Source organism: Elephas maximus, chromosome 5, assembly GCF_024166365.1.
Source record: "Elephas maximus indicus isolate mEleMax1 chromosome 5, mEleMax1 primary haplotype, whole genome shotgun sequence".
NCBI classification, from domain to species: Eukaryota; Metazoa; Chordata; class Mammalia; order Proboscidea; family Elephantidae; genus Elephas; species Elephas maximus.
This window is the reverse complement of record NC_064823.1, coordinates 11,845,222-11,873,111: the sequence shown is the minus strand read 5'-3', so window position 1 is coordinate 11,873,111 and position 27,890 is coordinate 11,845,222.

Below are 27,890 nucleotides of genomic sequence, written 5' to 3'. Positions count from 1 at the left end.
TGATTTAATTAATTAAGGGCAACTCCCTCAGACTTTTCACAAGTAAGTATTCTTCTGAGGATATGGATAGGTTAATTAAATAAGTGACTTTATGTTTCTTAATTACTCTCATTTCTCCCAGAAGGATAGTCATGACACTTAACAATCTTGCTACAGAATCTTGCTACAGAATCTAAGACACACAGTCCCAACTTCATGGGATGAAAGGAAGTTAGAAACATAGCATCCACAGGCAAGTATACGTAAAATAATCCTATTTTAAGTATACATAAAATAATAGGTTGTGGAGCCCTGGTGGTACGGTGGTTAGGAGCTCAGCTCCTAACCAACAGATCAGCAGTTCCAACGACCAGCTGCTCCTTGGAAACCCTGTGGTGCAGTTCTACTCTGTCCTATAGAGTTGCTATGAGTTGGAACTGACTCGACAACAATGGTTTATATATATATATGTATATATATATGTATATATATACATGTATATATATATATACACACACACATATATGTTGTATTAAAGTAGAGCTCATTGCATATGAATGGAAGAATAATTTAAATATGATTCTTCAAAGATTGTAAATCTATAAGGAACAGAATATTCTTTATAGAAAAAAAGCAGGGTTGTAACAAATCAGGCATGGCAAGTCATATGCTAAATACATATGGAGCAGATTTTTAAAATAGACAGTGAATACAATCTGTAATGGTGTAATTTATCTGTCAAAGTTAAAAAAAAGATAATCCATCAAAAGTATTTTTTTCAACAAAAGAAACTTAAAAATAATTAATCAAGGATTTCACGAATTATTGATATATAAATGTAAAGATTACTATCCTTAATTTCTTATTAACTTTATATGAAAGTGGACCACTATATTGGAATCATTCTGCAAATGCATTTGAAATGTCTCTACCTTATTAAAAGGACTATGGGCAACAACATTTAACCTTTTCTCTTTGATCTTCACCATGACGAACATATGTAGCACTTCACTGAATTCATTCAGATTTCTGTTTCTCTGTAACAAAAGTCAGCAATGTTTCTGCCTACCTCCTCACTGTCATCCTTTCTTCTTTTCTAATCTATGTTTAACTGTAGCCTAGAAAGAATTAATACAGTTGTTCTCAAGGTGGGTACTTGAACTAGTGGTATCAGCATCAACTGGGAATTTGTTAGGAATGCAAATTCTTAGGCCTCTCCCCAAACCTATAAACTCTGAGGGTGGAATTAGATACTGAACTACAGGAGGATAACAAGCCACCCAGGTTATTTTGAAAAACATCAAATTTGAGAATCACTCAAAGAATATTAACTAGAAAGAAATACATTATCATGTTCATGGAACAATAAAAATAAGTTTTATTCATAGCTCAAATATAATTGGCTTTGGCCTAAAGGGACATCTTTGACTATTTTAGAAGTGGTATATTTTCTTGATTGTTAAGACCTATTTTCTAAGTGGTTAAAATTTTCAGAATCTGACTCTTAGATGTTTCCATAGATTGATAAGAACGTACAGGCTGCTGAGCTTCTGGATGCATCAATGGAATCACTGCCATCTAAATATGAAGATGAAGCTTTGCACCTTCAAAACCTTAATTCTATAGGTTTGCATGGAGATAATCACACCCTTAGAAAGCTTATTCAAAAGAAACCAGAAAAACATGTATATATTTTAATGTTCATTAAAGTTTTATTATTATTTTTAAAGCATATTAATATAGCTAGAATAGTCACTAGCACTTTTTCTTTTTTTTAATCTTTAAAGCAGGAAATTTCATTGAACTGGGGGAATTAGGACAGTATTTTGGTTAACATATAACCAAATATAAGGTAAAATTAAGGGAAAAAATATATATGAAGTTAATTTAGCCTGGTGACTTTATCCTTCTCTACTTTGGTGATGTTTGACTGTAAATTCTGAAGAATTCTTTCTATTATGGCTTAGCAAATTCTTCTTTTGTCATTTATCTCTAGATATCTAAATGGTTTGAAGAATTTTTTTTTTTTTTTTTGGCCAGCATATGAATTATTATATTGCAGTTTTTTCTACAGTAAGTTGCATTTTTAAATGCTTGCTTAGTGTATTCAAAAAATGGGAGGGCATTTTAACCTTGCAAAGTCATTTCCAAAACACAGTGACAAAAAAATTGTGAAAAACTTTGCAATGGGCAAAACAAATGCTGGATGTCCTTTTAATGTAATGCTCAGAATTATCTCTCAGACGTTTCTGGGCTATATGACTCCAGTAGTCTACAAAGATTTTTTTGTTTTGTTTTGTTTTCGTCTTGGAGCTTGTCTTAGGCTGGGTTCTCTAAAGAAGTGAAACCAGTAAAGCATATAAATATATATACAGAGAGATTTATATCAAGGAAATAGCTCACGTGTTATAGAGGCTAGAACGTCTCAAGTCTACAGGTCAGGATAGAGGCTTCTCCTGATTCATGTCACCACAGGGGCTGGCAAACTCAAGATCTGCAGGTCAGAGAGCAGGGCTCTGGCTCACGGACTGCGAAGTTTGATGAATCCCAAGATCATCAGGCAAGATTGCAGATAAGCTGCTAGCTCCAGTCCCAGGAATAGAAGGTTATAGAAACAGGAGCCAGCTGCAGGATCCAGAGTGAGCAAAACCTCCCAAACCTTGCCAGAATGTCCACTTATATTCGATGCAGGCCACACATCCAAGGAAGCTACCTTTCAACTGACTGGTTACTCACAGCAGATCCCATCACGAAAGTGATCGCATTATATCAAATCTCATCATGGAAGCTGAGTAGAAATCAACTCCAGGGCTCCTAACAGTTATTAATATATGTCTATTCTTTGGATTCTCTTTTAAAATGATTGTGCTACCTTACTGGCTTCCTCATTAATTAATTCATTAAATACAGTCTTTGTCACCTGTTCATACTATAGTTATGTAAGTGTCATGAGCTTACTACTTAAATTACCCCTTAGTGATTTTACAGGCTTAAATATCAATGATTTAATCTAATGTATTGAGACAGAAAGTTCCTGGTCTTAAATACGCAAATTACGATCTTTAACTATTAAAAACATTTTCTAAGAAAAAAGGAAAGAGATAAAGTAAGAAGTAGAATAAATTAAATAAATGATAATTAGATTTTCATTGTCTGCTACACGCTGAACATCTGTTTAATTTTTTCAATTCATGAAATAATTACATTATTTTTAATAAATCAATAAAATCAATCAAAATAAATAAATTTGAAATGCAAGTAGACATGTATATGGTAATAGTGTATCCTCTTTTATCTTACCTAGAAATATTTGGTCATGGGTTCAGTTTAGAACTGAAATACATCAGTGGAAAAATGTAGTAATTATATTATTTCATATATTATTTCAAGCATGTTCATTGATGAGTATTTTCAGTCTTTAGATTTATACTCTAGATTCTTCTCCTGAGTACTAATTACAAGCAGATATATATAATGTTAGCAGGTACATAGAAAAGTCAATGACAAATATTTGTATTATTTATTCTGGTTTGCTGAAATCTCTGCCTATCGTCACCTTCCTCAATCCATCAATTCATCAATTTTACACTTTCCAAATGACTTCATTAGACTTTTCACCATTAAAGCAAATATCTGTGTATTAATGCTAATACCAAATATACCACGTTGAGTTTACTATTACTTTAGTAGATTTCCCTTGGGCACTTAGGGGCATTTGTGGGAACTTGCTCTAATTTTTAGCACAGTCTTCAAGCACTGACAATAGAGTTAAGAAACCAGTGTGTGATATAGACAGCTAATGAAGACAGATACAAATATAAAAATTTAACTATGCCTTATAGCAGAGTGAACAAATGTAATAGAAATTTGTAAAAGCTTGTACATCATAGATACAGAAGCAACAGAGTCCAAGTAAACACCTTCTAGAAACTAATAGCAAAAGTTAGACTTTACCAATTCTGTTTTATTTGGTGCTAATTTGAAGAATTTATTTATCTAAAATTGTCAACTTAAAAGCCTAGTCTTATATATTAGTAATTATAAAATTAAAATATTTGCCAGATACTTTTAAATAAAATTCTAAAAAAGCTGTCATTACTTTCATATTTTTTAAATAAGTACTCTAGAATATTGTAATCAAAGATCAATCACTAAGCATCCTTTCATATATGATGCTCTTCCACAGTTCCAGTTCTTCAGTGGGAAGAGCAGTGAATGAGCAGATGCACAAACACATGACAAACTAGATATTCAAGCAGGATGAGGGCTCATCTCCAACACAATTGAAAAATAGTACAGAGACAGTTAATTTATGAGCTCAACATGATCCTTCTCCATCCCAGAAAATAATACCAAAAGATGATAGCTTTCCAAAATAAGATACTATTGATTAATCATGACAGTCTTCTTAAAATTAATTCTGTGGTCAAATCCTGTTTTATCTTTTACGTTTCTATATCTTCTGATTTTTTGTTTTCTCTCCACAAATACAGTCAAATGCTGAATCTAAGCAAGAATAATATCTGATATAACATAGCTTCCAAATAACAGGACAATGGGTTCTAGAATAGCTAGAAGTGAGGGAACATTCAGCGAAAGTAGGAGATGATATAAAAAAGAAAATGGGTGCTAAAGCACGTCCTTTTTGGATATGACAAAGAGTTTAGTGATATCACGGTGGGATTTTAGTGAAAAGTAAAGTGACCTGACTACAGGAGATTGGTTAAGTAAGTTACTATAGTAGTCAAGATGAGATGACAGTGGACTGACATGGTAGTGCAGAGCTGGTGTCAATGGTGGGATTTGAGGGACATTTTAAGGGTAGAAACAAGAGGCTTGGCTGATGGTTGCAAGCAGGATGTCAGTTATGAGAAGTTGAGTTGACTATTTGCTTTTTGATCTGAAAAACTAGGTGAATAGAGGTGCCATTTATTTGTTTAGGGAAGAGAACGTTGATGAAGAATTCACTGAGAGACTGGTAAGTGTGAGGTAGCTATTTTTATGCATTACATATTTAAATAGAGAGGCTGAGCACCCAATTGGACATATAGCTTTCTTTTTCAGAAGGAAAAAAAAAAAGTTGTAAGTCTTCTTTATAGAGATGATATATAAAATCATGGGATTAAATGCAGTCACTGAGGGAGTGAGTATTGAACCACATGAGAAGTCAATGAGTGCAGCACTGGTAGAATCCAATATTTAGAAGAGAGACAGAGAAATAACTAGCAAACAGTTTAAGACATCATCCAGTGAGTACAGTGGTATATTGGATTGAATTGTGTCCCCCAAAATATGTGTCATTTTGAAACCCTGGTGGTGTAGTGGTTAAGTGCTATGGCTGCCAGCCAAAAAGTCAGCAGTTCGAATCCACCAGACATTGCTTGGAAACTCTGCGGGACAGTTCTATTCTGTCCTATAGGGTCGCTATGAGTCAGAATCGACTCAACAGCAAAGGATTTTTTTTTTTTTATGTTAAAGTGGATTAGGGTGGAATTGTAACACCCTTACCTATGGCACATCCTTGATCCAATGTAAAGAGAGAATCCTTGGGGTGTGGCCCGCATCAACTTTTATCTTTCAAAAGATAAAAAGGAAAGAAAAGTGACCAGAGAAGGGGGATCTCACACCACCAAAAAAGCAGTGCTGCGAGCAAAGTGCATCCTTTGAACTCAGGGTCCCTGTGCTGGGAAGCTCCTAGTCCAGGGGAAGATTGATAAGAAGGCCAATAGAGAGAGAAAGCCTTCTCCTGGAGCTCACATCTTGAATTTGGACCTTTAGTCTACTTGGTGTGAAGAAATAAACTTTGTTAAAGCCATCCACTTGTGGTATTTCTGTTACAGCAGCACTAGATGACTAAGACAAGTGGTGTCCTGGAATCTAGAAGAAACATTTTTTTAAAATTGAAGGTAATCAAGTGTTAAACGCTGCTTAGAAACTAGTAAGGTGTTACTTAGAATCTATGACTTCACAATATGGATGTTGTGGTTGACTTGGAAAACAGCAGTGAAGTAGCAGGCCTGAAGTTGGAATGCAGGGGATTAGGAAGAGGAAAGGAAGACAGTGGAGTTTGAGGGTCCTCCTATACCATCTTTCCTATGAAAACTTTTTATCAAGAAAAAGTATCTGGGGGCCAAGATGGCTGACTAGGTAGAAGCTACCACGGATCCCTCTTGCAACAAAGACTCAGAAAAACAAGTGATTCGAACACATACATGACAATCTACGAACCCTGACCATCAAATACAGAACTAAGGAGTTGACCTGAGTGACAGGGGAGCGAAAAGCCACGCAGTAAAGCAGAGACTGCTTCTGGAACTGGCACCCCCCGCCACAGCCTGGAGCCCTCGCGGTTCCCTGGTGCCAGAGTGGTTGGGCTGATCGTAGCTTACTGAGATGGGGCAAGCACGGGACACAGCCCTAAACCCCTGGAGTAACCTTGGTCGGAAACCCAGCCAGCACATGCAGGCTGCACACCGACATGACTGACAGGAGAAGGAGAAATCACGGGGAAGCAGTCACAGGTTTTGGAGCCTGGAGCACAGAGTCCCAGCCAGAAAACCTTGGTGCTGGACTTTGGACTGGAAGTGAAGGAGCTGATCATGACTTCCTGAGGCGGTACAAACATGTGAAGCAGGCCTTACCCTCGGGGGCAATTTTGACCCAGTCAGTGCACACAGGCTACATGCCCCCTCTGGAATCTCTGATAAAACAGTCTTCACCAAACAAGATCAGTAACTTTGTCTATATTGCTGTGCAAAACATTGGAATTTCCTGGGCCAGGTGGTGAAGTGCTCTGTGGAGGGTTTTTTTTTTATCTCTAACCCATTCTCCTGGCCTGAGAGAAGCAGCAATTAACAATCTGGGAGAGAAAAATCCCTCCCTGACTTCTCTAAACTGGAATAATAATACACAACCAGCTCCAGCCAAGCAAAAGAGATCCACAGTCTCTGGCTTTCATCCCTACAGGGAACCAGGTGGCTATTATAATGCAAAGGCAATTCTGATAGAGATCTGACTGTAATTGTTTTAGCAAAGCAGTGGAAAGACAAGTTTTGGAGGTCTGATATCTCTCTACCTATTAAACAGAGCCCCCACTGATCCACAGCAGGGAACTGAGGGCTAAAGCTCCACCCAAACCACCTAGCCACCTGCTAAAGGGGTCTGAGGATAGTGACGCCTACCAATCTTTAGAGGTACAAGCATTGGGTGCCTAAGGTACAGTAGCAAAGCCCACCCACCAAAGTGCTCTGGGAATAGAAACACTCCTACCTCACTGGCACATGGGGGAAGGTGGTCAGCATCCTGCCCTCCTTGGAGTGTGACCCCCTGCCACTACTAGAGTCTGGTGAATACAACCATCACCACTACTCCTCTAATTAATAGGTGACAGCCTACACCACACAATATGTGACCCACAATCAGCACACCTAAGCTGATTCTATTCAAGAATAGTGAATGGACTCAGAGGCTCATATATCTGGTAACAGCTCAAACCAGCTGGTAATAGGACATAAGTAATTCAAAGGTACAACAATCAAGGTAGCACAATCTAGTAGCCCATCTGGGTATACTGAAACAAAACAAAACAAAACAAGAAGACTCAGTGAGCAAATATAAAATAAATCATTACAATATCTTATAGATGGCTCCGAGACAGCAGTCGATATCAAATCACATAAAGAAGCAGACCCTGATTGTTTCTACAAATTCTCATATTAAAGAAACAAAATCTTTCCCAAATGAAGATACAATCCTGGAATTGCCAGATGTAGAATATAAAAAACTAATATACAGAATGCTTCAAGACATCAGGGATGACCTCATAAATGAAATAAGGCAATCTACAGAAAAAGCCAAGAAACACACTGATAAAGCAGTTGAAGAAATCAAAAAGATTACTCAAGAACATAGTGGAAAAATTAATAAGCTGCAAGAATCCATAGAGAGACAGCATTCACAAATCCAAAAGATTAACAGTAAAATTACAGAATTAGACAACTCATAGGATGTCAGAGGAGCGGAATCGAGGAAATGGAATGCAGAGTGGGGGAGTTAGAGGATAAGGCAATTGACACCAATATAGTTGATGAAAAATAAGATAAAAGAATTTAAAAACATGAAAAAACCCTAAGAATCATGTGGGACTCTATCAAGAAGAATAACTTGTGTGTGATTGGAGTTCCAGAACAGGGTGGGATAACAGAAAATACATAGAGAATAGTTGAAGATCTGTTGGAAGAAAACTTCCCTGGCATCATGAAAGATTAAAGGATATCTATCCAAGATGCTCATCGAACACCATACAAGACTGATCCAAAAAAAAAAAAAAAAAACACTAAGCCATATTATCATCAAACTTGCCAAAACCAAAGATAAAGAGAAAATTTTAAAAGCAGCCAGGGATAAACAAAAAGTCACCTGCAAAGGAGAATCAATAAGTTCGGACTACTTGGCAGAAACCATGCAGGCAAGAAGGCAATGGGATGACATATATAGAGCACTGACGGAGAAAAACTGCCAGCCAAGAATCATATATCCAGCAAAACTCTCTCAAATATGAGGGTGAAATTAAGACATTTACAGATAAACACAAGCTTTTTAGACAATTTGCAAAAACCAAATGAAAGCTACAAGAATTACTAAAGGAAATTGGTCAGAAAATCAATAATATCAGATACCAACACAACACAAGGTCACAGAACAAAACACCCTGATATCAACTCAAACAGGGAAATCACAAAAACAAGATTAATTTAAAAAAGAAAAAAAATGTTCAAAACAGGGAATCATTGAAGTCATTATGTAAAAGATTACAATAATCAAAAAAGAGGGGCTAAATACAGGAGGCATAGATCTTCCAAATGAAGAGGAAAACAAGGCAATATAGGATGATATAAGTTAGGTTTTTACTTAGAAAAATAGGGGTAAATATTAAGGTAACCACAAAGAAGTCTACCAATTCCATACTGCAAAATAAAAACCAAGATAAACATATCAACTCAGCAAAAATGAAGTCAACTACTATGAAAATGAGGAACACACAATTTACAAAGAAAAACTTCTCAGCACAAAAAAGTGGAAAAATGAAATTGTCAACAACACACAAAAAAAGGCATCAAAATGACAGCACTAAACTCATAAACTCATACTTATCCATAATTACGCAGAATGTAGATGGACTAAATGCCCCAATAAAGAGACAGACAGTCTCAGACTGGATAAAAAAAACGTGATCCATCTATATGCTGCCTACAAGAGACACACCTTAGACTTAGAGACACAAACAAACTAAAACTCAAAGGATGGAAAAAAATACATCAAGCAAACAACAAGTAAAAAAGAGCAGGAGTGGCAATATTAATTTCTGAAAAAATAGACTTTAAAGTTAAATCCACCACAAAGGATAAAGAAGGGCACTACATAATGACGAAAGGGACAATTTACCAGAAGATATAACCGTATTAAATATTTATGCACCCAATGACAGGGCTGCAAGGTACATAAAAGAAACAGAATTGAAAAGTGAGATAGACACCTCCACAATTACAGTAGGAGACTTCAACACACCACTTTCGGTAAAGGATAGGAATTCCAGTAAGAAGCTCAATAGAGACACGGAAGATTTAATTCCTACCATCAACCAACTTGACCTCATAGACTTATACAGAACACTCCACCCAACAGCTGCAAAGTATACTTTTTGTTCCAGTGCACATGGAACATTCTCTAGAATAGATCACATATTAGGTCAGAAAACAAACTGTTGCAGAATCCAAAACATTGAAATATCACAAAGCAACTTCTCAGACCATAAGGCCATAAAAGTAGAAATCAGTAACAGAAAAATCAGGGAAAAGAAATCAAATACTTGGAAAATGAACAATACCCTGCTCAAAAAAGACGGGGTTATAGGAGACATTAAGGAGAGAATAAAGAAATTCATAGAATGCATGACAAGAGTGAAAACACTTCCTATCAAAACCTCTGGGACATAGCAAAAGCAGTGCTCAGAGGTCAATTTATATCGATAAATGCACACATACATAAAGAAGAAAGAGCCAAAATCAGAGAACTGTCCCTACAACTTGAACAAATAGAAAGCGAGCAAAAAAAGAATCCGTCAGGCACCAGAAGAAAACAAATAATAAAAATTAGAGCAGAATTAAATGAATTAGAGAACAGAAAAAACAATTGAAAGAATTACCAAAGCCAAAGGCTGGTTCTTTGAAAACATTAACAATATTGATAGACCATTGGCCAGACTGACTAAAGAAATACAGGAAAAGAAAAAGTATCTGTAAGCAGCTAGTACAATGCCCCCAACATATACAGAGTCATTTCATATTTTGAATAAATGAGTGAATAAGTGAGTGAAGTTAGTGTGCAATTAGATAAGTGCGTTTGTGTGATAGCACATATTCATAAAATAAAACTATGAAATTTCAGCAAGACAAAATCCTCCGGAGCACTACACCAACAAAGAGCATTTTGTGATTACGGATTTGGAATGCACAGAGGACATGCCTTACTCTAAGATCGTTGTTTGTCTAATCATGTAACTGAATGAGTTGAGAGAAACGTTATAGGTGTGTGCCTAGAAAGCAAGCCTTATACTGTTGGTCCATAGCACGTTCGAGAAGTGCTCCTCATATTGACAGTCTTTAAGCATTTTCATTACAACTTAACTGCAATTCAGATTTTCACAAAGGTCAGTGGAGGCATGTTCTGACAGCAGCCAAGTTGGACAAAGTTCACTGTCATCAGAGATGAGGATTCCTTGTGAAACTTACTTGTTCACAGGACAGTAATTAGAATTTTCTTTGCTTTTAATTGCTTTATTTTTATTTTCTTGTTTAGCTGTTCCCATGTCAGATAAGGGTCTTATGAAGGCAAATAGAAAATCCCTCAAAGGTCTCCTGCTAGAGACTCACCATCCTAAACCAGTTTTCCCTCCATTGACACTTTCGTAAATACTACCTTAATTTCTGCCAAAAAAAAAAAAAAACTATTAACAAACTGAAACCTACTCTACATCCAGACATCCTTTTACTTTAAAAGCCTTCTTGCCATTAGAATGACAGAGTTACTTTAGTGGTTCTCCCACTAATTTAGTGTTTGGGGCAAATTGCCTAGTGGGAAAACATCCAATTTAGTGGCTATGAGAAATCTACTTTAAAGCAACTCCTGAAGGAAACCTTAAAAAAAACAGCTGAAGTTTTGTTTATTTTCTCTTCCCGTGGTATAACAGCCATGATTACCTACTAAGACCTAACATCTACTAATACTCTACCTCATTCCTTGCTCTCTACAACCCTCAGAGATGTCAGAAGACAAAAGGACATAATTTTAAGTTATTTCCCCTTAGCCTGCTATTTCCCCTTAGCCTGTTCTACTTTTTACCTTCTAACACACTAGATGTTTTATCTATTTAATATACTTATTTTTTATTATTTGATATAAACACATGCACATACACACACACTAAAATGAAGGTAAGAGCATCAATCTATTTTGCTCACTCATGTGTCACAAGCATCTTTGCACATAGCAGGTACTCAACATATATTTGTTGAATATATGGATTGATCCATATATTAATTAATATATAAATATGAATATAGGAATTAATCAACTAAAATTTCTAATGATTTTCCATTTCAAATAGAAGTTACATGGAACATTGAAAGTTACTAGTTTCTGGAAGGTCCTATATTATTTAAAACTGAGTTCATAAAAGTAGAGGGTCTGATTTCTAGATTATACTATAGGTCCATGTAGGCACAACACAAAATAATGACTTTTATTCCTAGCCCCTAGCTAAATATATAGAACAAGAAAAGTCAGCAGTACTCGCATTGTTAGATACACATCCTGAAGAAGTTTGTTTATTTATTTATATATTTTAGTGAACACAGGCATCAGTAGTGAGAAGGATTGAAATTTCAGAGAGTATATTTAGAAATACTTTTTAGAGAAACATATCCAGTAGGGATGTGGTAACTCTAGGTATGATAGTTATTTAACATGAAAAGATGTTCATCCTCCAAGCACTATTATACTCATAACTTTCTCAGGAAAGCAAATCATTTTAAATAAGGGACGATAAAACCTATGGCCCATTGTACATCTCCAACTCATACAGGAGAGCTTAGGTTGGACTATTTTAACAATTTTTATGACTTCACTTTATTTTTAAAATTCAGTTTACCTCAGCATTTTTAACCAAGGTCCCCTTGGGTTCTTACAGATCTATAACTATTTTATGGATCTATAGCTGTTTTATAGCTGTTTTACACTCCAAATGTTGACGGGTTTTCAAACTCCAAATGTTGGAGAACTACACCTTATCAACAAATAACATTTATTGAAAAGTATTTAAGAAACATCATTGACATTTTGAGAAATTATCCTTAATGACCATGAAAAAGAGCAAAAAAAAAAAAACTTAAGGAATTGTTTTGATCTGGAATTTTCAAGGTCTGCTTACTTCATTACAGAATCAATAATGTTTACATATCAGTTTAAAAGAACCAAAGGGTCCTGGGGGGGTGGTGGTCAGCATTAATGTGAGCATTTACAACCAAGCAAGCCTATCTCAAAATCATAAGCTATATATGGGGCAAGAATTGCAAAGTAATCAAATTTATTAAACTGAACAGACAAACTACGTTGGGTGGCAAAACAAACAAGCAAACAAAAAAATACTCAGCCAAGAAAATACAAATACAAATTACTACTGTTTCCTCATCAGGGGTTGTATTCTGTAGTGTCAGTCCTACACCAAAAACTATTTATTTGATCTTGGGCATTTCTCTGGTGATGTAGTGGTTAAGAGCTCGGCTGCTAAACAAAAGGTCGGCAGTTCAAATCCACCAGCCGCTCCATGGGAACCCTGTGGGGCAGTTCCACCGTATCCTATAGGGTCACTATGAGTCAGAATCGAGTGGATGGCAACGAGTTTTTGTTTTCTTTTGTTTATGGTATAAATGAGATAAAAGGATTTCAGATGGGGAAATAGGGGTGTGCCACAAAGTTCAACATGTAAAAGAAAACAGCAATAAAGTTCTGTAGGGCACTAGAGTTGGACCTACTTGCATCTTGGGCTCTTACTTCTACTACCCCTGTGGCATATTCCCATTCCTTATGTCTGAGTAAACTTCATGAATCCTTTCCATGAACTTTTGTGAAAGTCTCTGGAAGGAATCCTGTCAAAGGACTGACCCTTCTAATACCAAACATTTCTATTCTCCGTGAGATGCCACATTGTGGCTATTGATCATTTTACAGTTTATACTTTTTCTCTTCAACTCATTCTTTATTACCATCCCCATGAATATAATACTTTCAGGGTGGACAGGAGGCATAAAAAAAGTAATTTTCTCCTTCACTTTCTCAGCAATAGATATGACCCTTCGAGATGTTAGATGAGGAAGACATCTCATTTTTACAACTTAGCAAAAAAATTTTTTTTTTTTTTTTTACTCATAGCATATTTATTTACCTGTAATGTTTAAAACAGAAAATGAAAGAAACAGGATAAAAATTATCAGTTACCGGTTAATGTGCAATTCTAAGAGTCCTTTCAGCTTTAAAATGCTTATCTTAATATTATACAATATATATTATATCAACTGGTCAAAGAATATACTTTTTCTAATATATCTTCATGTAATAAAATTAAAAACACTTTTCAACTACTTTTCAGAATTCATATGAGATTTGAAATACTTCATAAAAGCACCTTTTCATCTGAGGAAGTTTATCTGGTGTTCTTATGTTAACAGCAAAAAAGGGGAGGGGACTAGAAAGGGGGCTAAAATGACAATAAGCTTAAAACATATAATTCTTAACCCACTGAAAAATCTTCCCCGTCTACCTGTAGTAAGTAACACATAGAATTTAGCTGTGTATACTGCCACCTACAATTCACTGACGTATAACACAGTCTTCTCAGATCAAAGCAAGAACAGAATAAAAATTCAGCAGGGACAGTTGAACATCAACAATTTAAGACAACAGTGCCATATTAAGTAGAAGTCCTTAAATGTCATGGCCTTTATTTTTTCTCTCATTCATTTTATTCACAATTATTAAACTAAAACTCTGATTAAGGCGCATAACGTTTCTGCTTTTACATCTAAAACTTGTCTTCATATGTGTGGATCTGATTTAGGAGCAAGGAAACAGTGAAGTTCTTGTAACAGTTTCCAAGCTAAGAATCAGATCTTGAACTTCCTGTATGCCCTTAATACATAAAATATTACATAAGCTATTGCGTAATAAGCTGTTACGATGCCAGCTAAACCCATTTGTTTTAAAACACTAACTGAATTTTCCCATCTGGACACAATTTTGACAGGTCATTTAAAGAATGATGATACACATCGATAGTTATTTATTTAAATAAACATCTCATGTGTCCCAGGTTGAACATCTCCTCATTCTATGCTTCTCTGGGAGTACTGGCTGGTGCAAATGGTTAACGCACTCGGCTGCTAACAAAAAGGCTGGGAGTTCCAGTCCACCCAGAGGTGCCCTTGGAATAAAGACCTGCGGATTTAATTCTACAAGATCAGCCATTGAAAACTCTATGAAAACCCCTCTAACACAAATGGGGTCAGCAGGAGTTGGAGAAACTCGATGGCAACTTATTTTTATGCTTTCCTGAGATAGCTGTAATTTCATATATTTTAATCTTGGAAAAAATATAGTTAATCACATAAGGACCAGTGTACTAAAACATAAACAAGCAAAAACTTTTAGAGAAAATTCCAGTGCAAATTTCAGACAGAAATTGTTGCTTTTAATTGCCATCGAGTTGATTCTGACTCATAGGGATCCCACATGTGCAGAGTAGAACTACTCCATGGGGTTTTCAAGTCTGTGACCTTTCAGAAGCTGACCACCAGGCCTGTCTTCTGAGTTACCTCCAGGTAGGTTTGAATTGCCAACCTTTTGGCTAGTAGTTGAACACTTAACTGTTTGCACCATCCAGGGACAGAAATAAAAAAAACATAAAATAATCATTAACTTAGTCTCCCATTAGAAGATAATTCCTTTTGATTAGAAGATAATTTATCAAAGCAATCTATGCATGTTAAAATTAAGAGATTCTAGGATTCTAAAAAACCATTCTCCATTTGGAATCTAAAAAATCGGTTTACTATTTTGAGTGTCTCCGACTAGAATAAGCCTTTTTCTAGAGTTTCTGGGACTTCATCCCCAACAATTAATTGCATAATGGCATTTTTTTTCTCCTCTCTTAACAAGTAATATATTAAAACACTGACAATCTTAATTCCCATTCTTCACACAACAATGTCAAAAGAGACCCACATTGCAGTGGTAAAGAGGTCCATAACTTTCAATCCTGGGTTTCCTACCCAGAATCTTTATTTGTTGCCACCATCAGCAGTTCCCAGTGACAGGGGTTACTTCTGAGTAGCTCTCACAAGAGGGTTGTCTTAGTTACCTACTGCTGCTATAACAGTAATACCACAAGTGGACAGCTTTAACAAAGAGAGTTTTATTCTCTCACAGTCTACTAGGTTACAAGTCTAAATTTAGGGTGTCAGCTCCAGGGGAAGGCTTTCCCTCACCTTTGTCTCTGGAAGAAGACTCTTTGTCATCAATCTTCCCCTGGTCAAGAAGCTTCTAAAATACGGAGACCCCAGGTCCAGAGGACACGCTTTACCTCCCAGTGCTGCTTTCTTGGTTGTGTAAGGTCCTCAACTCTCTGCTTGCTTCCCTTTCCTTTTCATCTCTTGAGAGGACCTTACACAACCAATGTAGTTGAGGACCTTACACAACACAATGTAAAGGGAGTTTCCCTGGGGTGTGGTATAGGCCACACCCCAGGGAAACTCCCTTTACATTGGATCAGGAATGTGACCTGGGTAAGGGTGTTAGAAACCCAGCCAAATCCTCTTTAACATAAAATTACAATCACAAAATGGAGGACAACCACACACTACCAAAAATCATGGCCCAGCCAAACTGATACACACATTTTTGGCAGACATAATTCAATCCATGACCAGGGTACTGCTCTCCATTTTACCGTCTTGTATGATTGGAACAGCTTCCCTATTTCTGCTGTCCTTGACGTGTTTCTAGATTGTTTTTCTCTGTCTTGAGGAATAGACCTGAACAGTACAATATCAAGTCCTATTTTATATGTATATATATTTTTTCAATGCTATTATAGATCTAGTTAACCTGTGATTTTATATTTTTAATTAATGCTTGAATCCATCTGAAATTGCTTTTGTATACTGTGGGAGATGAAAAACAAAACTTTTCCTTTGGCAAGATACACAACTTTCCATTGTAAGCCAAGTGAATTTCTACATATGAGCTGAGTTTGTGTGATAGATTCTTTTTCCAGATCTGTTTACATTTCCTTATACCAAAATCATAGTTTTAACTGTTATGCCTTTTTTTCTTGCCCATGTGTGTGCATGCATGTGCATGCTTTAAAATTATACCTCTTCCTTCTGCTTTAAATCCACCAAGTCAACCAGTCTTTCTTCTTCTGAACTCACAACATGCTTCAAAATTATAATACCTTCTGATTCTACCTAAGGCAGCAAATTTCTCCCATGTTGACCTTATTTACTGTTAACATCTAACATGCCAATTGTGTGTGTGGGGCGGGGGAGGCCCTCTTTCTTAGCTTGTCATCTTGACCTTCTAAAATGAATAAAAATGAATAAAACCATTCAGAGTACCCCAAAGAAAAATTTACATTGTTCTTGTTTTGCAGGAAATTATAATTTTAAACACTGGACATAAGTAATAAAGGAAAAAAGACTAAGCTACATTTTAGTTAAGCTTTGAAATTGTAAAATATCAATTTTGGGCTTTTTCCAGAATCATGGTATTTTATTAGAACACTTTTATTTGTTTACTTCAAGATAGGTTTAAATTTTCTATAGGTGTTTTTAATATCTGATAAAACCGATTAATGAACTTTTTATCATTTTGGTTAAGAACATGGCTCTTTTATTTTAAAATACTGCTTTTCTTATTTCTATAGTTTTAGGATTGAAGGATTCTTTTATTTGACAGAGTCAATTGTATTTCTTCCAATTCTTTGATGTAAAATCTTAATACCTATTACTATATTCATGGCATTATGTACTAAAATTGTCAAAATTAAAAACAAATTGATGAAAAGTGAGTTACTTAAAGATACAATGAACTTATTAGAATGCCCAATTCTGAGCCTTAAGAATGAGCTTCTTGGATCAAGTAGACACATGAGACTATGTTGGCATCTCCTGTCTGTAGGGGAGATGAGAGGGTAGAGGGGGTCAGAAGCTGGCCAAATGGACATGAAAAGAGAGATTGGAGGGAAAGAGTGTGCTGTCTCATTAGGGTAAGAGCAATTAGGAGTACACAGCAAGGTGTTTATAAATTTTTGTATGAGAGTCTGACTTGATTTGTAAACTTTCACTTAAAGCAAAATAAAAATTAAAAAAAAAAGATTAATAATGGTGGAAAGCAAAGCACTCGTTCATTCAGTCAGCATGCCTTTATTAAGTACTAGTTATGTAGCCAGCAAATCCATGGAAATTTTAACCTTTCGCCTGAAAGCTTGTTAGGTTCCTTGGGCTTAAGTAAGTTTCTCTAAACAATACTTCTATCATTAGTCCTATCTAGAAGAATATAAATATGTACCTGCTAAATTAGACACTTGGTTAGGTAGTATAACTAAAAAGTTTTAAAAAATAAAATGTTTAAAGCAATATTTTGGGAAAATCACCACTCGACAATTAGTTTAAACAGCTGCAGCCAAGGTTCTCAAATATATATGCTAACGAATAAGCAATAATATTAGGTTTTATCATAATTCTCAGACTGAACATTGGCTATTAGCCCAAGCCATACCAAAAGCATTACTCAAGTCTGAATGCTGAATTAGGATCTTACTCATGTCTGCTGACCTTAAATTTTGCGAAGATCTTGAGGAAGGGTGTGGGGAGGAATAAATCAAATGAAACAAAATTGAGGCTGGCTGGCAGCATGGGTTTAAGAAACCAGGTTTAAAGTCAGGATATTGGCCCATAATTGAAAAGATTCACTTTGCTATTTTTACAATCTCTATAGAAAAGCTTTTTGCATCCCTGCCTTCACTTCTTTAATGAGCAAGTCCCTATAATCTGCTTTAGATATTTCTTTCTACTAATCTGTATCACTGTTTCCTTTAAAACCATGAAAAAAAAAAAAAAACTGCCCTTCTCTAGAAATCTTTGTCTAATTAATTTATTCTAATCTTTTCTTTACTCCCCAGGCACTCAGCAGTCAGTCATTATATGTATTTAGCATTGTTTTATATCGTTCAATGAAATTATTTAAACCTTTCTATATATATTCTTTTTTTTATCAATTTGATTATGAGATCTTCAAGAAATATACCATGATTTACATTTCGTTCCCATGATCTCAGTATTCCTATGGTAGGGCTCCTATCACGCCAACATCAGTGCACGTTTTTGAGAGACACTGCTTCTCCAGTCATAAGAAGTTATTACAGGGATTGCTAATAACAGCAATACTGGGTAGAAAACAGCAAGGAAGATAATGATGAAGACGGATGTAAAATATAATTGAGGCTTAAGGCTCAGAATTGGGCATTCTAATAAGTTCATTGTATCTTTAAGTAACTCACTTTTCATCAATTTGTTTTTAATTTTGACAATTTTAGTACATAATGCCATGAATATAGTAATAGGTATTAAGATTTTACATCAAAGAATTGGAAGAAATACAATTGACTCTGTCAAATAAAAGAATCCTTCAATCCTAAAACTATAGAAATAAGAAAAGCAGTATTTTAAAATAAAAGAGCCATGTTCTTAACCAAAATGATAAAAAGTTCATTAATCGGTTTTATCAGATATTAAAAACACCTATAGAAAATTTAAACCTATCTTGAAGTAAACAAATAAAAGTGTTCTAATAAAATACCATGATTCTGGAAAAAGCCCAAAATTGATATTTTACAATTTCAAAGCTTAACTAAAATGTAGCTTAGTCTTTTTTCCTTTATTACTTATGTCCAGTGTTTAAAATTATAATTTCCTGCAAAACAAGAACAATGTAAATTTTTCTTTTCAGTACCAATAAGTCTTTATCCATTCTATTTTCCCAGGGAAAAGAAAGGTGAAGCTAAAAGGATGAGCATTTGGTACAAAATGATGGAGAAGGGAAAGGAAGTACTCAATACAGTAAAATAAACCATCAAATAAACATATCCCAGGAACGGGGGTCATCAAAACCCAATGGGGCTCAGCCTACTGCCTTCAGGAATGAGGTGAAGGGATCAGACAGGTATATGCTTTCCTACCCTCCCTCTCACCCAATAAATTCAAGATTTCACACAAAGCTTTGGTTTCTAGCAGAAACATGGAGTTACATTCTTCCCTGTCCTATTAAACAATCTTGCAGCCACTTTGACAGAAGTTTCTTGCACCTGCATGAAAGTTCCTGAGTGGCTTGGAAATACACTCATCTTCTCTTTCTTGGTCTCTCACCCCCACTTTCTATGTGGAAGTCTCCCATTGCTTCTCTCTATCTTATCTTTGGAGATTAAGTAGCTTTTGTCCATTGAAAAACAAGTTTTGGCATGAATCACATCAAGGATTGACTGGTCTTGACTCAGAAGGCTGGAAACAAGGAATGGACTGTACCTAGCTTCTTTAGGTTTTTTGAACAAGATGATTAAGAGTTGTGGAGACACCCCCAAAATAAATGTGTATATGTGTGGGTTTAGGGAGGTGCTAAGAAAGTGGTAAGGGTAGGAGTCAAATTTTTAGGACAGATGATCTTGCCCAAAAGAGAAAACAGGAGAAGGGAAACACAAAAGAAAGGATGATTCAAGGTTCCCAATTCAAGAAGAGGGATCCTCAGGCTTATGTTTCAGATCACTTGGCCTGATGCAAAGCCTGTCAAAGGTGTGTTGGCTCCTTCTCTTTCAAAACCAAAGAAGTCTGTAAACAAAAACCCAGAAGAGCATGGAGAAAGACCAACACATTATATTTACACAAACTAGGCCACCTAGCAATCACCAAATCAGCAACTCATGAAGTTCAATAAAACCCAGGTGAACATAATAACTTAAAGGGGGCAGCATTTGGGGGAGACAAGATTCCAGGATCAGACACACATCACCCAATACATTCTACTGCATTTGCCCTGTTTCTCAACACAGAGAAGTACATTTGCAGTGATCTCACAGCATGTAAACGAACCCCCCCTTTCTCCTTCAGTTACCATGACACTATGGCAGCAAGTCAGGACACTGGCTCCGGGCACCACAAAGAAGCTCTTGCTTATGGGTCTCTCTGGAAGCCAAGCAGGAAAAGTCCAGAATTTTAAAAAGGTTAAGTATTTCAGTCCTTGATCATATATCCATCCTGGGTAGCAGAGGATGGGTGTAGAGGTATCATTCTGAAAACTTATGCTATCTAAACGTATTTTCACACTCACACTCCCTGTTGTGCATGGTAGGCTTAACCCAATTCAGTGAAGGGTGGGTCTGGCATGTGAAATGAGTCCCATGCCCTAGCATTAAAGGTTTGGAACAGGAGTCCCTTAGTACATTAATAGACAACCCTCAGCTAACCTCGGCTTCCTTTCTGAGCCTTTCACCTGGCCTAGCCTCTCCTAACCTCACTTCACCACCTTCCTGTTCACACACTCCCATTCTGCCAGCAGCAGGAAATCAAGTCATGGGGCAACCCAGTAAAAGAAGTAGTGTAAATTTTTGTTGCACCTGCTTAGTAAATACTTTAGTTTTATATTTGATAAGAGAAATAAAATCCCATGGCAAAGCAATGCCAGTTACGTTCAACAAATATATCGATATAAGTACCATCACATTCAAAACATCTTGCTATAGAAATAGTTAACATTTACTGGGAGTCTACTGTGTGCTCAGAATTTTATGTCTATCATTTCAGTTTTAGTCCCACAATGACTCCACGAGGTCAGAATTGTCATCACAGTTTAACAGATGTTAAAAATGTTTAATAAATTTTAATGGAATTGCAAGAGTTAAATAATTTTCCCAGGTTCAAATATCTAAAGAAATAAGTATGTGAGCCCAATTTGCCTCAAGTTTATAGTCTTCGTGATTCACCTCACCATTTTCTGCCAGCTTGGGGCCTTCTGAAATGAGTAAGATATAGAACCTGCTCTCTAGGACTCACATTATGCTTTGAATTATTGGGTATACTTCTAGAAGAAATTTGATTTTTGTTCCTGCTGTCAATACTGCCAAAATATTAATAAAAACTTACTTATAGTAAATAAATATGATGTCACACTCATATTCCTGTAATTATTTCTTTCCAAATTTAAAATTTTTAACTTCCATTTTTCTGCTAGCATGCTTGTCAAATAAATTCGTTTAGTTTTCAAAAACTTCAAATGAGAAGTAATACTTTCTGAGCAACACAGGAGAAATGACTACTATAAAGTGATAGCTGAAGCTTTACTTAAAAAACAACACAGTTTCCCTTTTAAATTAAAGTGCAGTTCAGAAATATGTAGAAAATAAATACTAATGTTTGCTCTTTGTAAAGTGAGTGCGCCTGTTTTTTTGTTTTCCTTGCTTTTACTCTGTGATGAACTAAGTGAACAACCCAATGCCTGTGGATCCATTGATCAACGTGATGTTTTTCAAGAATCAATATAGAGAAGAGGTGCTTTCCCTTTGGATAGGTTCATTTTATCCATTTCCATTTTCAGTCATTAAAATCTGATTCCCATGTCAGGCACTTCTGCAACATAAAGAATGTTTGCTTATAATTTTACTTCCTTGTAAGAAAATGCATTCAGGCTTTGGTTTTCCAACAAAATCAAAAACATGTTTATGAATTTCTCCACGGCTCAACTCAATGATGTACTAGCCAACTTTGACTAAGATAAAGTCAGTTCTCCTGTCAGTCTAAAATCTGGATTAACCCCATTTCTGAAATAATTTTTTTTTTTAGATTAGAGGAACACGATGTAGTAGAATGAGCCTGGACATGAACATCAGGAGTCTTGGATTTGAATTCTGTATTACTTTGGGTGAGTTACCCAAATTACAAATGGACTTAGTGTTCTTATCTATAATGTTGGGACAATAATACCTACAGAGATATATATAATAATAAGATAGGAGGAATCAAATATTATAAACCAAACCAAAAACCAAACCTAGTGCCGTCAAGTTGATTTCAACTCATAGTGACCCTATAGGTCAGAGTAGAACTGCCGCATAGAGTTTCCAAGGAGTGCCTAGTGGATTCGAACTGCTGACCCTTTAGCTAGCAGCCGTAGCACTTAAGCACTATGCTACCAGGGTTTCCCAAATATTATAGCTTACGTAAAAATGCTTGGTACCCATTAAAACCAAACCCGCTGCCATCAAGTCGATTCCAACTCATAGGTACCGATTAGCTATTTAAAAACCATTATCTTCTTTCACTTAAAAAAAAATAAGAAGTTATAATAAAATAAAGCATTGTAATAAAATATAGTATTGCTGAGCCTATTTAAATTAGAAATCAAACCTTTTATGCAAAGAGTTATATTAATCAGGCAGTAAAACTGAGAGATATATTTTTATTAAGTATCTGTTTTACTATATATCTTCTGATTTACTATTGTAATTCTAACATAATTCTAATAACTAATGTAATTCTTAAGCTTTGTCTGATATTCTTTCCAAAGCATATGCCTCCAATAATATTTTGAAACTCTCCAGAATATAGCTCTATGACTTTTAACCTTAATCACAATCTGGGTTATCTCTTCCCGTATTTATAAAATCAAGGGACTTTCCCTTAAGAAAACAATTTATACTTGCCAGCCAAACACTAGTATTAAGCTGACTTTGTATGCACTGTCAAACAAGAAATAAACCTGCTGGGGAAGAACAAAGAGACCTTTCTAGGCACTTTCTCTCTTACTCATATAAACTTAATCAGTGCTTGCAATTAATTTTTGAAATTGTTGTATATCGACCTCAATGTCTGAAGCTTCATTTTCTGCCTCTGGGCTCCATCAGTAAAACCCACACATCTCCCTGTTAGCAAAGCAGCTGGCTTTTTAAATGTGATGTCTTGTAGTTCTTATTTACAATCCTAATCACATCATTGATTTCAGTAATCTTTCAGTAACGGTGGTTATTAATGCTGTCAAAGCAGAAGCTGGGATTCAATTTTTTTGTCTTTTTCTTAATAAACCTGGATAATTAAGATTAAGCTTAATAATGTGACCCCAGAGGTCTCTAGGTGATTAGAAGTTTCCTGTGGTTGTTTATGCAATATAGCAAAGACACTACCTTCACTAAAAAGTCTATACCCAAAACCCAAAAACCAAACCCACTGCTGTCGAGTTGATTCTGACTCATGGTGACCCTACAGGACAGAGTACAACCTCTCCAGGGTTTCTAAGGCTGTAATCGTTATGGAAGCAGACTGCCACATCTTCCTCCCGTGGAGCAGCTGATGGATTCGAACCACCAACTTTTCAGTTAGCAGCCAAGCACTTAAGCACTGCTCCACCAGAGCTCCTCAACAGTCTACACGCGCCCCCAAAATACCCACTTATGCAAACCACAACTGGTTAAATAAAAAATGCTGAGTAGTCACTCTTCATAATGCAGAAATAACTAGAGTTTTGTATTTTTCAGACTCAAACACAAGCACCATATAAAATTTTATAGGATTGATTTTTTTTTTTCCTGTAATTTAAAAAAAAGTCCATACAATCTATTTTGGCCAAAACTAAGGTTAAAAAAACTTTAGGAATATGAACTTTTTACTACCTATGATGCATCTTTTCAACACACTAAGGTATAAAACAATGTTATGAAAACGCAGGAAGAAACCATCTGAGGTTGAGACATTTTGGAGAAATCAGACTTTTCAATATCCAAAACCATGGAATAAAAAGGTAAGATGAGGTCATGCATTTTGATCATAGGAAAAAAGAGGTCATGATTTAATAAATATTGTCATTCTACATCAGACCTATTTATTTTGCATTCCTAAAGGTGGTATGGTAAAGAAAAGGGAGTTTCCAAAAGGCTATTTCTTTACTATTAAGAGATGTGTGAAAGAGATGGCAAGTATCATCAATGTTCATCACCTCCACCTCCGACAAGCCCTCTCCAATATAATATTTGGAACCAGGATCAAACACTGTTGCCTAATTTTAAAATATCCCTGGACCTCTTATTGATCAGTGTCTCTTACAGAAAGGAGAAGTGTATAGCGTCTCACTGAAAGAGTATTATTAGAAAATGATATCGTGAGCATTAGGATGTATAATTCATGTTGCCTTCATTTGCTCAGGCCATTGTAAAAATCCATAAATCATTTTCTCGTTCATGTATCGCTTAAGTGCAATTTGTCATTTTGCATTAGACAGGTGCTTCAGCTTATCAGTGCTTTTAATTCACTGTTTAGAGTTTAACAAAACGCTGGGCCTGTTCATAACTGCAAAGACTAAAATTCGAAGCCACACCACTATTAACCAGCTTAAACAAAATGGTAAGTATATTTATACTTTGCACATCAAGGTAATGGTGCTTAATGGAACATCTAGCGTTCTCAGTTTGAAGAACAAGAATTACTTCTTTGTTGGGTTCAAACCTTTAGACCACAGAAACTAAAGCATTACCTGAATGCTTACAAATGCATCATAAATGCATTATACCCCATGCTGTAAATCTTTTCCAGAACGCTAGTGAACATTCCCTCTTTACTTCAGGTGAATAAAAACGAACACTGCTTGTGGCACTGCCTCCAAAGCATTGCCTTTCCACCTCCTATGTTAAGTTACATCGTTACAAATAGCCTATTCATACGTATCAATAAGTCATGCAAAGAAGCCTGACTTTTTGCGTTTCCCCTCTGAGCTGCGCTTCCTGGGAATGACCAAAATCATGTAGCTCAATCGTGGGTGAGCCTGGCGTTTGGAACATCCTTTATTGACAATTTAAATTTTTTTTTCTTTAAAGAAAAAAAAAAAAAAACTCTCAAAGCTCTGGGCACACTGCAATAACAAGAGGATTTAGAAACAAATTGCTTTCCAGTCATGTTAAATCAAGGCAAACACTCATTTATCCAAACGCTGGTTAGCAAACTTGCTTCCCTCCTGCCCTTTTCAGTAAAGGGTAGGGAAGAAAGCAACCCTAGTTTCAAAGTTTGTAGCTATGTATATAAAGGAGGCATCTGTGGGATCCTTAGCGGCCCTTAGCCCATTTCTGCTGCACTTAGTTCAGTGAAATAGAGGAACGTGTGTTATCACTCTAGATACCAAGCAGGACTCTCTTGAAAATTTATTTTGAGCCCAACCTCCCCCTGCCCTGCCTTAAAAAATGCTTCTTCCGTCTCTCTTAGGAAACAGTTTGTCCCATGTCGTTGGCTCAGAGGTGGTTTCTTAAATGGCTAGGGATTGCTTCTCCCTTCCCGCTACTGTAATGGTGGGTAGTAGGACGCAGTGTTTCTTGATCTTCCTCATTTTAAAGAGGTCATCAACCCCATCACCAAGTCTTTTATTTACGTAACCAAGGGCTTCACTAAATTCTGGGAGCCGGAGAGAGGATGAAAAGAAACAGGAAGGGGAGAAAAATCGGCCTGAATACTACAGCACGGTAGAAAGAAAACCGATTACATTTAAGAGGCATCTTTAAATGACAACTTTAAAGTGCTGTTTTGTTTGGTGGGGGACGGGGTGAAGTTGTTTTAACGGCTCCAGGGTAAGTAGGCAGAGAAGGCTATTAATGCCATATCTGAATCTTGGCTTTAAACAAGATGTTCTTGGAATTGCCCTTGGCTGGAGCTGCCTAGTGGGAGGTGGAAGGCCTGGCTCGAGTCTGTGTTCCCCGGAAGAAGACCCCAAAGTCACCCCGCCAGTCCCAGGCCGGCGCCGCAGAGACTGGAAGTCAGAGAGGCGAGCCCTCTAGAGGATCTGGGCCGGGCGTCGCCGGCGCGGACACAAGCCTCTGCGACCCAAGAAATCCCGCAGAGCCCCCAACAGGCGAGCCTTGCTCAGCGAAGGCTCCAAGCAAAATTCTCTCGTTGCCCTGTGCTCTTTTCGCCGCTAGGAGACGCCTGTAACCCACGTTTGCGAAGAGAGCCCCATTCAAACACATCTGCTACCAAAAAAAAAAAAAAAAAAAAATGCAGCTCAAGTGTTACAGTGGACGTAGTGATTATTTACAGGCAAATCTGGCCATCTCTCCTTGTTTTCATCTCTACCTCTGGGAGCTCCCTGGTTCCAGCCAACGTCCCAAGTCAGGTCTAAGTTCATCTACATTTCTAGAGCAGAAACCCCTTCCCCAAACAATTTCTGGGTCTGCATTGTCATTCAGCCACATGTCTCTCACACTCAAAACAGTCGCGCGCGCACGCACACACACACACACACGAACGTTCCAGACATACACACGAACGCATTAGAAAATTACCATCATTTTAAAAATGCTCCTGGATTCTGATGAGTCAGCTTGAAGAGCTCAAAGCATTTCATTTCAATCCTGCAGAAATGAAGAAAAAGAGAGGGGGGAAGGGCGTAGAGACCCAAAGCTGTATTAATATTCAGATACACTATAGTGTCCTTTTCACGGATCCACAGGTCCTTGTACAAACTGCCGCTCCATTCTCAGCAGCAGACGTGATGCTGAGATTATTTTAACTGCTGTGGTTTTCGCTTGGCTTTGGCCGGTCGTCAATTCACTGCAGCTGGAAAAGGATTAGCCATTTTTGCTGGCATCCTTTCCTTCTAACCGCTCAAAGGCAGTACCTATCTCCATGAAGAGGGGTGTGGGGGACAGTAGACACGCACTCACGGGACTCGCAAGGGCTTGCCTCAGTCTACCATCACGCCCACGGACCCTGCCCTAATTCCCTGAGGGGGAGGTAATGGCAACGCACCTCGGGGTCAGAGAAAAGACTCTTTTTCCTACAGGTTTTGGCGGTGTTACTCTCGGGTCATTCATTACCAGGAAGTCACAGGGGACCTTCCTATTTTGTGCTGTAAGAAGACTAAACAGGGACTGCTTTAGCGAATAAACCACCCAGTCCTTGCGGACAGCTTATTAATTAATATAAAATATATTATTTTTTCTTGGAGGGTAGATATTCAAACTACTCTCTATCCGAAGAGTTCGGTGCTGTATTTTAACTTAACAAGAACTGGATGCGTGGCTGCACCGCGTCGCCCCCGAGCCTCGGGAGTGGACACTCGCTGCTCTCCAAGCCCACCCTTAGGGACCAAGGGAGGCTCGGTTGGGGCTTACACAGAACTGTGTGCGGAGCCAGAGACGACCGATGAGAGCAGCAGACAAGTGCAAGTGCGTTCGCTGATACCCGCAGCCACACACACTCGGACCCCCGTGTGCACCTCTGTGTGCTCCGCCCTGCCCGCGGCAGCTGCCGCCTCGCCGTCCTGGTCCCAGGAGCCAGACCCCGGCCTGGGCAGGAATCAGGGCCTTGGCTTAGTATTGGGGGTGGGAGGCAGGGGGGGCATCTCCAATGGCCACAAGAAGCAGAAGGTAGCCTGTCGGCGCAGCCTCCACGGAACACCTGCCGCGCGACGCTCCAGGGTGTTGTTGCGCCTCTTGGCGCCCCGCAGGGGCTCGGTGCTCGGTGCTCTCAAGCCCGGCACTAGGATGGCGAGCTCGAAGGCAGAAGCTCAAATGAAACTCCTCGGTCATTTACCCAAGAGCTCAAAACTCGAAGCTAGGTCGCCAAGCGAGTTAATCTATTGGGTAAGAATTCTGTGGATACGCATATATGGAGGGAAGAAGGCACGTCTAAAGCATTAAATCTATAGGAGCTACCAGAACACACGCCTTGGCTTGAGTCCCTCGGCTTCTTAGGACCCATCTCCGCCGCACTCCCCTA